This window comes from Danio aesculapii, chromosome 13 (genome assembly GCF_903798145.1).
Source record: "Danio aesculapii chromosome 13, fDanAes4.1, whole genome shotgun sequence".
Lineage (NCBI taxonomy): Eukaryota > Metazoa > Chordata > Actinopteri > Cypriniformes > Danionidae > Danio > Danio aesculapii.
This window is the reverse complement of record NC_079447.1, coordinates 48,599,202-48,612,337: the sequence shown is the minus strand read 5'-3', so window position 1 is coordinate 48,612,337 and position 13,136 is coordinate 48,599,202. Positions and strand designations below refer to the sequence as shown.

Sequence of the window (13,136 nt, the reverse complement as noted above, 5' to 3'; positions counted from 1 at the left end):
AGTAGCTTTCGTCTGACCGGTCCATTTGCAATAGCTACCTCCCAATGGATATTGGATAAGACGAAATGACCAAGCATCCAGCCCCCAATATACAATCTCATTGAAGCTCCAAGTGATTTTACAAGAGAGAAGTTAAAGGCCTACAAGTCTTTGGATGCCAACACTGTTGTTCTGTATGGTCATGTGCAAGAAGTAATGTTCCATCATTACCAGATTCAAAACTTTGTAGTGCTAAAAACCAAAGTTCTGCCTAGCCAAAGACAAGGAAAGAAGATGGAGCTTTACAAGGCCTGGGTAATAATCAATAAGCAAAACAACTGCATTCTGACACCTGTACGGCAGGGTATGTGAATTCTTAGCATTCAGTGTCCGCAGTTTAATTCACCATATTTAACAGTTTTTGCTTAAATTATTGCTGCAATCAAAAGCAAGTAATGTGTATGATTCAGCGTAGACTGAACTTACCTGATATGAAATGAGAACTGCAGAGTCGAGCATTTTTAATTAAGTCCTTACTCCATTCAGCTCTTATGATGGCTGTTAGCCAAAGACGTCTGCGGTTGGCATTAAAAGCAGTGTGGTGGACAGTAAAAGTTAAGATTTTTATTTTTGGACTTTGGATTTATTTTCTATTTTGGCATCCTACCACACAACAAGACATGTTTGCTATTGCAACCGAACCGGTCTTTTATTGCAACCGATATGTGCAGTAAAACCCAAAAATTCTTTAGGGGTCCGGGGTGGGGGGTGGGGGGGGGTGATTGTAAATTGGTGATAAATCAAATTCATTTTATGAAAATATTCTAACTAATGTTGTCCATATGCTACATTCTTTTCCTGATTGGATTGCACCCCCTGGGGTCTCATTACATTAGATTAAATGCACAGCAATAAGGTCAGATGCAGCAGATTGATTTGAACTGAACATGAAGGATAACCTCCGAGTGACGTTTTCCAAAACTAAACTAAGAATAGACTTGGGCCTATTATTGTGTGTGAGCGGTTTTGGACATTTATAACCACCTCAGAGGATATTGGGGATCGCGAGTCACTGGCATTGTTATTTTATAATTAAAGGCTGGTTTATACTTCTGCAATGAGTGATCGCCGTGACCCATGGCGTCTGCCTTGTGCGTAGTCATGCATTTATACTATTGCGTGCTGTTTGTAAACGCTACCTTAATGTACCAGTAGCTAGAACTCGCTCATTCAGAGGCGGGAACAGGCAGACGTTCAACAACTTGTTCACAGATCATAAGGTAAACACAAAAACGTTAAAAAATAATTATATTTTATTGGATTTTTCAAGAACAAACACAAAGAAACGCGCACACACACACACACACGCACACACACACACACACACACACACACAATGCTCAGCTCTGTCCCGGACTAATCCCATACAATGAGTCAATGAAAAAGACAACAATGGCAACATAGTTTAGCGGGTGACAACAGAAAATAGAATAGAGAAATAAAAATAAATAATTAAATTAGTGAAATGAGTAAATTAAGTCTCTGAAGAATCCACAGAGGTTGAGTGGCTGGTTGGTTTATCCAGATAGTTAACCCCAAACTCTGAAAAATTTTTCAATTGAATGAGTCCTCAGATATCTCAGTCTTTCAATCTGTATTACCGAAATCATGTCCGCAATCCACATTTCTAATGTAGGAGTTGAAGATGACCTCAAATGTCGGAGCACAAGCCTTTTAACCTAATGACAAAGACTGCTGGAGTCCATCTGGGAGATGAGGAATGTGTTGTGAATGTCCGAAAATAGCAAGTTCTGCATCAGGTGGTAAAGATTTATCTAGAGTTCCTTCACGGGACTCGACACTAGTAAACACTCACTCCATCGGCCTCGCAGCTCTCAGCACCGCCCACACTCGTCACAGTTACCAAGCCAACCAATCACAGAGCTTTTAAATTTGAAATTTTTTTTAGATGTGCGTGTCAGCGTTGTCGTCAGCCACGGCGAGGGCTATACAACCACGTGATGGCTGCGGCGGACCATACACATGCAGTAGTATAAATCAGCCCTAATAGGGAATAGGGGGGATAACTCAAAATTGAACATAGCCAGGAACTACAGGCTGGGTTCCCACGCTTCTTGAAAGTATTCAAAGGTCCTTGAAAGTGCTTAAATTAAATATGAAATTAAATTTGTTTATAGTTTTTTTTTAGCGTAGGAACCCTGTACAGGTCTAGAGGTGTAGTTCCAACCACAAAAGTTTGCGACGCTGCTTGCCAGTGTTCATTTGAACGATGGATTCGGGAAACACTGAAGGATGTTTGCAGCATTGGAACATTCAAGCTTAGATGGCTAATGATGGTTTTGGGAAACGCACCCCGGTAGCTCCCCGGTAGATGCACGTTGTTTTTTTGATTCTGGTTTGTTGTAAGCTTCTGTGCAGGCCCCAGTGAAGATCGGCCTGTTCATCACCATAACTGGCTTTGACTTTGACACATCTTTGTGGATCATGGCTGTTTGCTGATTGACTTTCTAGGCGTACTTACTTAGGCGACTGTTGTGTTTTTTTCTTGTATGCGTTCTTTAAAAAAAGGGCAGATTTTTGTCAGAATGATTTATTTTTGCTACTCTGTTTCCTAAAATAGCACGACGTGACAGAAGTGGCAGTGGTTTATTTCGTTTAGAACATAATCATCAGATTTCATCATAAGCCATGGAGAAGAGAGAGGATGTATGTGTTTTCTGAAATATGGATGCAGTGATAGAATAAACATCATGCATCAAAGCGGCAGCACATTAAAAGTGAAGTTGATTTGCTATAGAATGGTTGGGCCCTGCCTTTGATGGATGAGGCTATTCATCATGTATTGGGGTACATTAGGTGGCTGTCTCTGTTTACACAAGCTCTGCCCTCCAGGCCACATCAACGACCAATAGGCCTCATTCATGAAAATGGAAGCAGAAGATATTTCTGTGTAGATAAGTTGGGTAATGGGTAAGTGTGACACCATTTGCATATGCAACAGCAGAACTGTGATAGGGGTTGTTGTATTGTACACATCTGCAATAGTCAAAGTGCCAAATGATCAGTTTCGGGATTATTGTTGACCAGGATTAATTGCAAAGTTTAATAGTTACTATAATAGAGGGAAAGTTTGGTCCAGAGTCTATTTTTAAGACTTACACTCTGTGTGTTGTGTTTATAAGATTCAAAGCAATGTGTGCTCATGCTTATTTGTAAAAAAAAAAAAAATCCACATTATTTTTTCATATATCTTACATTGTTTATATACAGCTGCTCAGCTAACATGAAAACGACAGTCATATTTCCTAGTTCATTCGAAAGGCCCGTCCTCAAGAACCTCTGATTGGTCAGCTAACATAATGTGCTGTGATTCGCAGGTCGGATCCACGTCACTCCCCTACAAGCACGCGCTTTGCCTCTGCTGTGTAAACTCTGTCAGTCAGAGCAGCTGTTAGCTGTATCAGTTGGAGCCTGAATCAGACAGAAAATAAAGAGGATACCGCTGAACCTCACGCCTGCTCTCTAAAATAAACTCTGACGAGTCTTTCACAAATATTCGGAATAAACAAGTGTAATGTGAAGTAATATAAAACGTTCTGATTTATTTGGCGAGTTGGTTATTTGAGATGTAAAATGCAGGGAAAGCGGCTGCATAGAGAGACATTGCAGTGCTGGTGAAGATTGTGGGTAGCTAAATTGTTAACAGCATTTCTAGTTGTTTACATCCTTGCTACAACATACTATTAATGCTAGAAACAGTGCATGCAATTGATCAATTTTAACAAATAAAACTACTTACAGGTTGTGGCTCACAATCCACAGCTTCGTCCATTATGGCTGGAGGAGTTTTTAGCCAAATCCAGCACTGAACTGGGAGAGATTCTGGAAGCTGTCCTTTGTCAAATGCTAGCTATATTTTTTTTATAATTCTCTGGAACATAATTAATATTAAGCTGTAAGCACTTCTCTCTTTGTGTCGTGTCCTTTGGAAGCCCAAATACAGAAACAGAATGAGCTCTGTGGAAATAGCAGCGTGAGGACGGCATTGTAGCTTTCTCTGCTATAACATTACAGCGCCTTAGACCACGCCCCTTCGCTCCACGAGGTTTATGCGCATGGTGATTGAGCTTAACCTGAAATTTTGTGATCTCACTAACCAGGATGTACTTTTTTTAGTCCCAAAACTTCTTTCACTGTAGGCTTTAAGCTAACTCTGTAAACATCTCCTTTTGCATTATTGATAATAACTGTGCTGTTCTCACAGGTGCCGTTTGATATTACACAGATGCTATTAACATATAACCTATTATTTGCATACGTCATCTTAATAGCATTACGGTCTTTTCACGAGCTGCAATATTAGTTTAATCTCAGTAAACGCATGCTCTTTAGCGATGGTGAACGCGGTGCCAGTCGCATGACTGACAGCATCGTGACGATTAAATAACGTTAGAACATCTCGTGGTTAAAATGTGTAGATTTAGTGGCAAACACCGTTACCTGAAAACTCCGTCCCACCGGCTTTAAGGTGAATGCTTTAGTCATTTCCATAGCGGACTTTAACCACTGGAAGTCTTTTATCCACTCTTCGAAAAGTGTAAATGCTGGATTGACATTCATTACATGATCACTAATCAGATGTGCCATTATTTGTAACTTTAAGTGGTGTATAAAACTAAACCTGCCAGTGTTGTTTTCATTCTCTCGTATCCATTTTTGCGACTGTAGCTCCCTGTCATCGGAACTGAGTGATTGACAGCTGATATTAACCAATTCATATGCGTTTTGTTCTAGCGCAGTGGGCCAATAAGAAGAGCTTAAAGGCGGGACAAGCATTGCAGGATTTGATTACTGCAGCAAGTTGACATGTCAACAGTTTTAAACCATTCCTGAGGGCTGCGTTTGGTGTTTTTAGGTGCAAAGATGCATAATTTGTGAATGTCTCCTAAATCTGCACGTACGGTGAACATTTTGCTGTGAAAACTGGTCGCACGACAAAAATTTTATGCACTCGCACAAATTCTCCCAAATATATTTTGAGGTCGCATAAATAAAATTTCGGGGCGTATGCGACCAAACCGAGATGGTTTTTGTAAATTTTTTTGTTTTTGACTATTAAAACTATTTGCCTTAGTAATGTTGGTAAATTAAAATAAAGTGGTTAAATAAAAAATCCTTATATTCCTAAATGGGTTGTAAAAAATCAATGATTATCAATACCAAATGATATAAACCATTATATTGTGATCCTTTTATTGCATTTGGGAGATATTTCGAAGAGAACACATCACAGGAGGGCTAATGATTTTGTCTTTAACTGTATATTGGGATAATGAAGTGCGCAGGTACGTGTTGCTGTATATTTGTCCTGTTTCCAATATAAGTGATTGTGTTTTACAACACAAGTCAAGACTCGCACCACTTACCCTGTGGATTTCTTCTATTCCACATGCGGAATGGAGGTCCATCTTTGTGTGTTGATGTACCTCATTAAGTACTGCTTGTTCAGGTTCCTGTACACATTTCAATGAACGTTCATGGTAATGGGGTTTTCAGGAGATAAGCTGTAGAATGCGGTTGTATCTCCCATGAGTTGCTGAACTGTGTCTACAAACAGGATTAAGCTGTGGGTGAAAATGTGAATGACAACCCAATTTAGCTGCTCGGCGTAAGTGGCCATTGTGTCGCTACTTCTGTAGAGTGTTCAGAACCGCTCACGAGATTACATTTTCATGGCAAGGAGTAGGTTTTGAAGTAGCAAATGTTTTTATATAGGACTGTGAACCCTCAGAAGATCAAGGGAAGTGTTTGTTGCGTCTGTGCTTGTGTGATGTATGCTTGTACTGTAGGTATGTCTTTGATTTGATGCTTAAACACACACTCACGCTCACACTCTCTCTCTCTCTCTCTTTTCTTGGTGTGCCAATGTCAGCTGGCTTCAATGCCATTCCAGAGTGGGTGCCAGTTAGATTCCAACCTGTCTGTTTCTACAACACATTGCTTTTCCGTCTGAAATGGAGCAAGAGGTCGTGACACATGCCTACACACACGCACACACACACACACACATACACACACACACACACACAGTCTCTTTCTGTATGAATGATGTCATGCAGATGTCAGTTAGTGACGCACAAAAAACCGCCTTGTTTGATCATTGTGTACGTTTGCTTTCATTAAACCGACAGACAGCGCATCATGTTCTCTTATTATTATTTTAGAGACATTTGAGCTGCCTGATTCGATTTCTGTCTGGATCGCTTCGCAACTTTTGTTTGTAAGAGCTTATCATGTGCGGGTCACAGATGGTCACACAGTAAACGTTCCCGTGGTGCAAAAGGGACCCAGCCGAGGCTCGAACCGGTGACCTTCTTGCTGTGAGACGAACGTGCTACCCACTGCGCCACCGTGTCGCCTATTGATAAAAATACTAGTGGTAATTATTTTGAATGACTGGGAATACATTATTTATACATGCATATTTTTTGTCTAAGTAGTAAAAGTGAGTGGGCTCCAAAATGCCTTTGAACATGCTTTGAACTTTGAAGCTTTACAGAATAAAGTCAGAACACTCAATCCTTTAGTATTGAAACTTGTTCAAAGACACATGGACACAATTGAAAAAAACAAAAGGAGATGGTTTTTTTTGAGTTTCCTTAGAATTGTAGAGCTTTTAAGACTTTAAGAAAACAACACAACTACAACTACACAATTCTGAACCAATTCAGCGACTGAGCATTAAATGATAACAAAACTGAAGTGGCCTCTGGAATTTTGATTGACAGGTGCAGTTTCACATTACAGGCATCACTTACTGCAGGCGTTCTGGCAGCATCACAAACACAGACTCATCATTATTTGATCGCGCTATTACAGTCGCTTCTATTGTCTAATAACTGACACTCAATTAGCTTCCAAACTGCGCTAATTAGCCTACTGTAGCCTGCATAATGAATCACTTGCAAAACAGGCTTCGCTAAAGATGGCCAGATGCAGAAATATTGAACATCGAATCTAGATGGGAATGATGAAACTGACCTCTATTACTGCTTATTTTGATGATCTTGGTTTAAAATACCCCGACTCGTTCATCACACTTAGTTACACAACTCTGATTGAAAAATTAATTTCTTTATGTTAATGGCTGTCAATCAATTAAACATTGTTAATGCATTCGCTTAGAGAATATCCTGAATGAATATCCCCAGATTAAAATAAATAAAGATTATGCGGTTTTGAGACCAAATAGACTGTAAAAGACCAGACAAAAGTCTTGTCATTGATCCCAGTTGTAAATAATAACTTGACTACTAGCTGATCATTTGAAAAAGTGGCAGAAGGTCGATTTTTCTGATAGATCATCTGCTGAACTGCATCCCAATCATCACAAATACTGCAGAAGACCTACTGGAACCCACATGGACCCAAGATTTTAACAGAAATCAGTCAAGTTTGGTGAAGGAAAAAATCATGGTTTGGGGTCACATTCAGTTTGGAGTGTGTGAGAGATCTGCAGAGTGGATGACGACATCAACAGCCTGAGGTATCAAGACATTTGTTCCTGAAAGCAATGAAGGTCAAGGTGCTCCAGGATTGGCTAGCCCAGTCACCAGATATGAACATTATTGAGCATGTCTGGGATAAGATGGAGGAGGCATTGAAGATGAATCCAAAGAATCTTGATGAACTCTGGGAGTCCTGCAAGAGCGCTTTCTTTGCCATTCCAGATGACTTTATTAATCAGTGATTTGAGTCAGTGCAGAGATGTATGGATGCAGTCCTCCAAGCTCATGATGGAGTCAGACACAATATTCATTCTGTTTCCACTGCAGCATGACTTTATATTCTATTCTGGACATTATTTCTGTTTAGTGACAAGACTTTTGTCCAAGTAAAGTCAGACCTTACTGTCCTAATGAAATCATTAAAAATCAAGACATGATCATATTTTATTTAGGTAAAATAAGTGTAATCTAGAGGCCTTTGCCTTTCATATAAGCCACTTCAGATACCAAATGATCAACTAGAAGTCAAGTTATTATTTATTGTTTCTAAGTCTTGGATAGGCGACCAGACTTTTGTCAAGTAGTGTATAGTGTACAGTAGGTGAGAGTTCAAAGTGGCTATTACCGCCGTGGCTTATACCGCCGCCGTTTGAAATAAATGCTGCTCTGTTTTTAGTGTAAGACCGCAGTTTGTGAAAAAGCCGCCAGGGGGCGCAAAGGGACGGGATGCGAACGGAAAGAAATAGCCTTTACAGCAGCTCTCTCTCTCTCTCTCTCTCTCTCTCTCTCTCTCTCTCTCTCTCTCTCTCTCTCTCTCTATATATATATATATATATATATATATATATATATATATATAATTATGTATTTATTTAATTATATATAATTATAAATATATTCTTAATAAACTTCCCAGCCACAAATATTAAAAAAACACAACTTGTATTAAAACTGGGCGAGGATTAGAAAGACGATGATTGTTATATAATTTAAAATGTTATTCCTCTTGTCCAATTTCTTTATGCACATTTTTTCACTCGCTACTCTGCCAGGAACTTCGCCGCTAGAGAGCACCTTCAAAAATCTCAATCTCATGGCTCATTCTTCACGAATATAGAATTAAAATAATGCCGCGTTTGGTTCATTGTGCATCCCGCGGGTGCAACCAACAAGAATTGTGCATTTTAGTTTAACTTTTTGAGCGTTAAAAGCAGTTCGGTGTTAGTTTTTATTTAAATATATCAAGCCGAAACTAAACAGCGCATTCTCTCCGCCTCCTCGTTCATAACCAGCGGGACCGGGACAACTGCTGAAGCAGGCAATAGAGAAACTCCGTCATTCATCATAATCTTTCTTAGCTGATGTTTCGGAGTCGAAAGAATATATTAAAGAAAAATGTTCTTTTAACAGTCCCTATATATTTTATCTTTTTCTTTTTTTTTTCCTGTCATTTCTCTTCAGCAAATTATATTTTTTAAAGCTGCTTGATTCTTTTAAAACCGAAAGCAGAGCCCGTCAATTGGTGTTTTTCCATAAGATACGTTTATCCTACGATAATTTATCCTCTGATCCTTTTGCATAAAGGTTTTTTAAAAAAAACAGGTCACTTAATTACTTTCGATGTGCTAAAATATTTGTTAAACGAATGTTATTTTAAAAAAAAGCATATGCACATATTACAATTGTAAAATAGTCTAAAATGCATGGTCTAATCAGAAATAAAGGAAATTAGTTATATTTAATGCATAAAATAGGCTAGCCTTTTTATAAATTGAGTTTAATTGATTTGAAACTTTTAATTGCATTTTAACGTCCTGTATAAATAATAAAAATTGCATCAGATTGACGAAAAAACGAATATTAATACCTGCAAACAGGGCCACGGTTACTTTTTTTTCACTGACTGGCATGACTGGCAAACGCGTCAGAAAAAAACTGCTGAATCTCTGCGAATATTTGGTTAACTTATAAAACAAATGTCTGGTTTAGTGATGTTAGTAATGCATAGAAAAATGCAAAGCAGAATTCTCCTGAGCTCATTAAACCACTGATGACAGCGACGGAATCACTGGCCCACCACGTTCTTACGAACATATTTTATTTATTAAAGGTATTATTTCATTGACCTGAACATAACCAGTTATAATATAATTACTAACCCATCCTCTAAAGCAGGCAACACTCTATTCAGCTATGTTTTGTGTTTTTACTTAGAAATATTTTCTTTTTGGCGAATGCTTGGAGCGTAATATAGATATTTTAAATAACAGGTAGTAGGGGTGGGCGGTACACCGGTGTCATAGTCATCACCGGTGTGACATTGCGCCACGACATGGATTTTCTAATACCGTCAGTACCGTAATAAATCAATTATGCGCCTTGAACGGCTGCATTTACATCAATAATAGCTAATTCTAAATAATAAGGCATTCAATTTTCTTCAAACGTTCAGTTGTGGTCTGAATACATGTCCTTATACTACAGGGCTCGAAATTGCAACCATTTTGGTCGCATGAGCGCCCGAAATTTAATCTATGCCCCCTTATAATATATTTGGGAGCATTTGTGTGTCTGAATATAATGAACAGGGAGATTTTGTTACTGCAGGAAATACAAACGGCTGAAGAGTGAAAAGTGCACAGGTTTGCAAACCTCCCCTAAACTTATAATAATAATAATGGCGCAGATGACAGCGATCATAACATGAGGTAAATGTTGATCCACCAGCTGAGATCAATCGAGTGTTTTCGGAGAAGGTGCCCGAATCTTGATGCGTTGCATTCACCGCGTGCTCAGCGCAAATGTCCGCTAAATATAAAATCTAATACTGTAGACATCATCGCCAAAGAAAATCACCTTTACTAAGTTTACACTGAAACTACGGCTCATAACAAAGAGCGGAATTGCGCCGGTGGTCATCGCGAGAATCCTGCTCTGTCTGCTCATAAATTGGTGCGGCTGACTCGCCTGCTTTATTCCACCAACACAGAGAAATGAAGATCAGTTCATAACGAGACTGAGCATTTACAATGAACCAAACCAAAACTTTTAAAGAGTGATAGAAGTGAAACTTTCTTTTGTCCGTTCTTCCTTGAGATGTTTTTTATTTTGCTATTGAAAGTAATTCCATGATATTATGCCGTCACCGTTCAAAAGATAGAAACATTCATTTTCATAAGGCCCCATATTTAATGCGGTTTCGTTTTTAAACGCATAGGTTTTGTTACGCCATCCGTCCTATAGGAGTTTTGGATTTTGTGTATTCATGTTTGTGAAAAACACTTAATAGTGGAGACCCCTTCCCCCTTCTCATAACCAAAAGCTTGTCTGTCAGGAGTTAATGGGCATCAGTGAGGCCGAAATCATGTCTATTTAAGTGTCTTTAATATGGTGTATAGATTATTATGCGTTATTGAAACATCAAGGGGGACGCAGCAAAGTCACTTATAAATTAAAATTGTATTATTTTAAGCAATTTTATTATTTTTTGCAACAGCCTTACATTTAAAATGGAAACTTAACGGCGATTATAATCAAAAAGAACTCAGCCTATAAGGCTAGATGTTTTCTTTCCCTTATTTATTAATTTATTTGTTCATGTGTTTGGCGCATGTAACTCGTGTGCCATCGGAAAACTAGTGTAATGACGGCAAGCCATCTTTCCCAGACTCGGGGCAAAGTCCTGCCTCTCCTTTCACTCCGTCCCGAAGCCCCAGCTGGCCCTCCTGGCATCCTCTGCGTAAAACTTATGCTGGATAAGTTGACGGTTCATTCCGCTGTGGCAATTACAGACTAATAAAGGGACTAAGCCAAAAAGAAAATGAATGACGAATGAATGAATGAATAAATAAATAATAATAATAAAATAAAAATAAGGTAATAATCTTTACACACAGATGCCGCGTAAGTGGCCTTTTTTAATTTAGAGATTGTACATTTGAATTGCCTCTGCCATTTCTTCCCCCACCTCAAACCTGAAAGTTGAAGAGAGAACTATATTCTTTGAATAAAACTATTGAGCTATAAAGGGAATAAACGCAGAAGAAATTTGCCATTATATTAATTTTAGCACAGCTGCCAGTCATTTTCACATTCGTTTTTCAGTTAGGGATTAATATTAAAGTAGCCTAGTAAAAATGTCTATACTATAATATTATAATTTGTTATATCCATTATTATTATTATTATTAAAGCTATACAATTGACAAAACGCAGAGCCCTTAAAAAATTTGCTTTCATTTTGACATAGCTAAAGCACACGTTTAAAGTTATGTAAAAAAACATCCCATTCTACAGCAGCAGTCAAGTTAGGACACTTAAAAATGCCTTTTGCGTTTGAAGATGATCGACCTGCGAAGTTATGTTTACAGTGTTATAAAAGAAAAAGGTAGGCTATTTAGTGCGTGTGGATTTACCGTAGACAGGCTTTCTGTTTGGCTAATGCCTAAAAATGTAAGTAAGTAACACATTAATTTTAGCAACTATTTTTAAATGGCATTTAAATTTTAAATTCATTTTTTAATTTAATTTAACATTTAAATATAATTTAATTTAAAACATTTATTTTTTCCTCGCTGATTTTGGTTGGGTAATAAAGCATGATGACTCAGATATGATCTAGTTTAGCTTGCATGTGTGGGCATATTTTGACGTCTTTACCTAAAACTTTAAACATTTATAATATTTAAAATAAAACGGAAAGAAATAAGGAGACTAACATAATTTAAAACACTTATTTGGTGCTTAAACCACCTTCAGAAAGTTTTGCCAGCTGTGGTAGAGCGCAACGGAGGCTCCACTGGAATGTAGCAGATGTGTTAAAACTTGGTATTATTTATTAATGTGTTATTAATGTGTTTTTGTGTTCCTCGTCTTGTACGTCGCCGTGTTATTGTGCGTCAACGTCACGTTTGTCTGTCCTTAAGCGCGCATATAGTCGAACATTTCTGCTCGACATCGGTAGAAACAAACTTCACAAGTTAAACTCCGCGGACACTGATGAGCTGCAAGATTTCGGCTTGCTCCGGATGCGTACCCATCCTCCGACCCCCACCTCACCACCTCGCCCACAATGGAGGCGCTTCAAGCGGCTCGAGAGGAAGCAGAAGAGGGGTAAGCGCGGGGGTATCCGAACAAGGCTAGCGGCTAACCCCCACAAACCCGCAATCCCCTCCATCATTCTAGCGAACGTACGCTCGCTAGACAACAAACTGGACTACATCCGTCTACTTCGTTCATCACATAGGACTGTAAAGGACTGTTGTGCTTTTGTGTTTACGGAAACTGCACATTAGTGAGCAGCAGACAGCCCACCCCGATGCTTTTCTCATCCTGGCAGGGGACTTTAACCATGCAGACCTAAAGAGTGTGTTTCCAAAAATACAACAACACATAGACTTTCCAACACGGGGCAATAACACAATGGACTTTGATTATACCACACAGAGAGGAGCTTACAAAGCCTTCCCCCTCCCCCACCTTGGTGGACCACTTAACTGTCATGCTAATGCCTGCTTACAGACCGATAGTTAAAGTCACCAAACCGGTTTGCAAGGAGATACAAGTGTGGCCAGAAGGTTCTTCAGAGGCTTTACAAGACTGCTTCAATACCACAGACTGGGATATGTT

The 13,136-nt window shown here is 38.8% G+C and overlaps 1 protein-coding gene across 2 annotated transcripts in view; it reads left to right on the top strand.

The window, feature by feature from the left end:
• micu1 (mitochondrial calcium uptake 1) overlaps positions 1-13,136 on the top strand; it is a 114,295-nt gene that overhangs the window by 16,325 nt on the left and 84,834 nt on the right. The gene's annotated exons all lie outside the window — the stretch shown is intronic.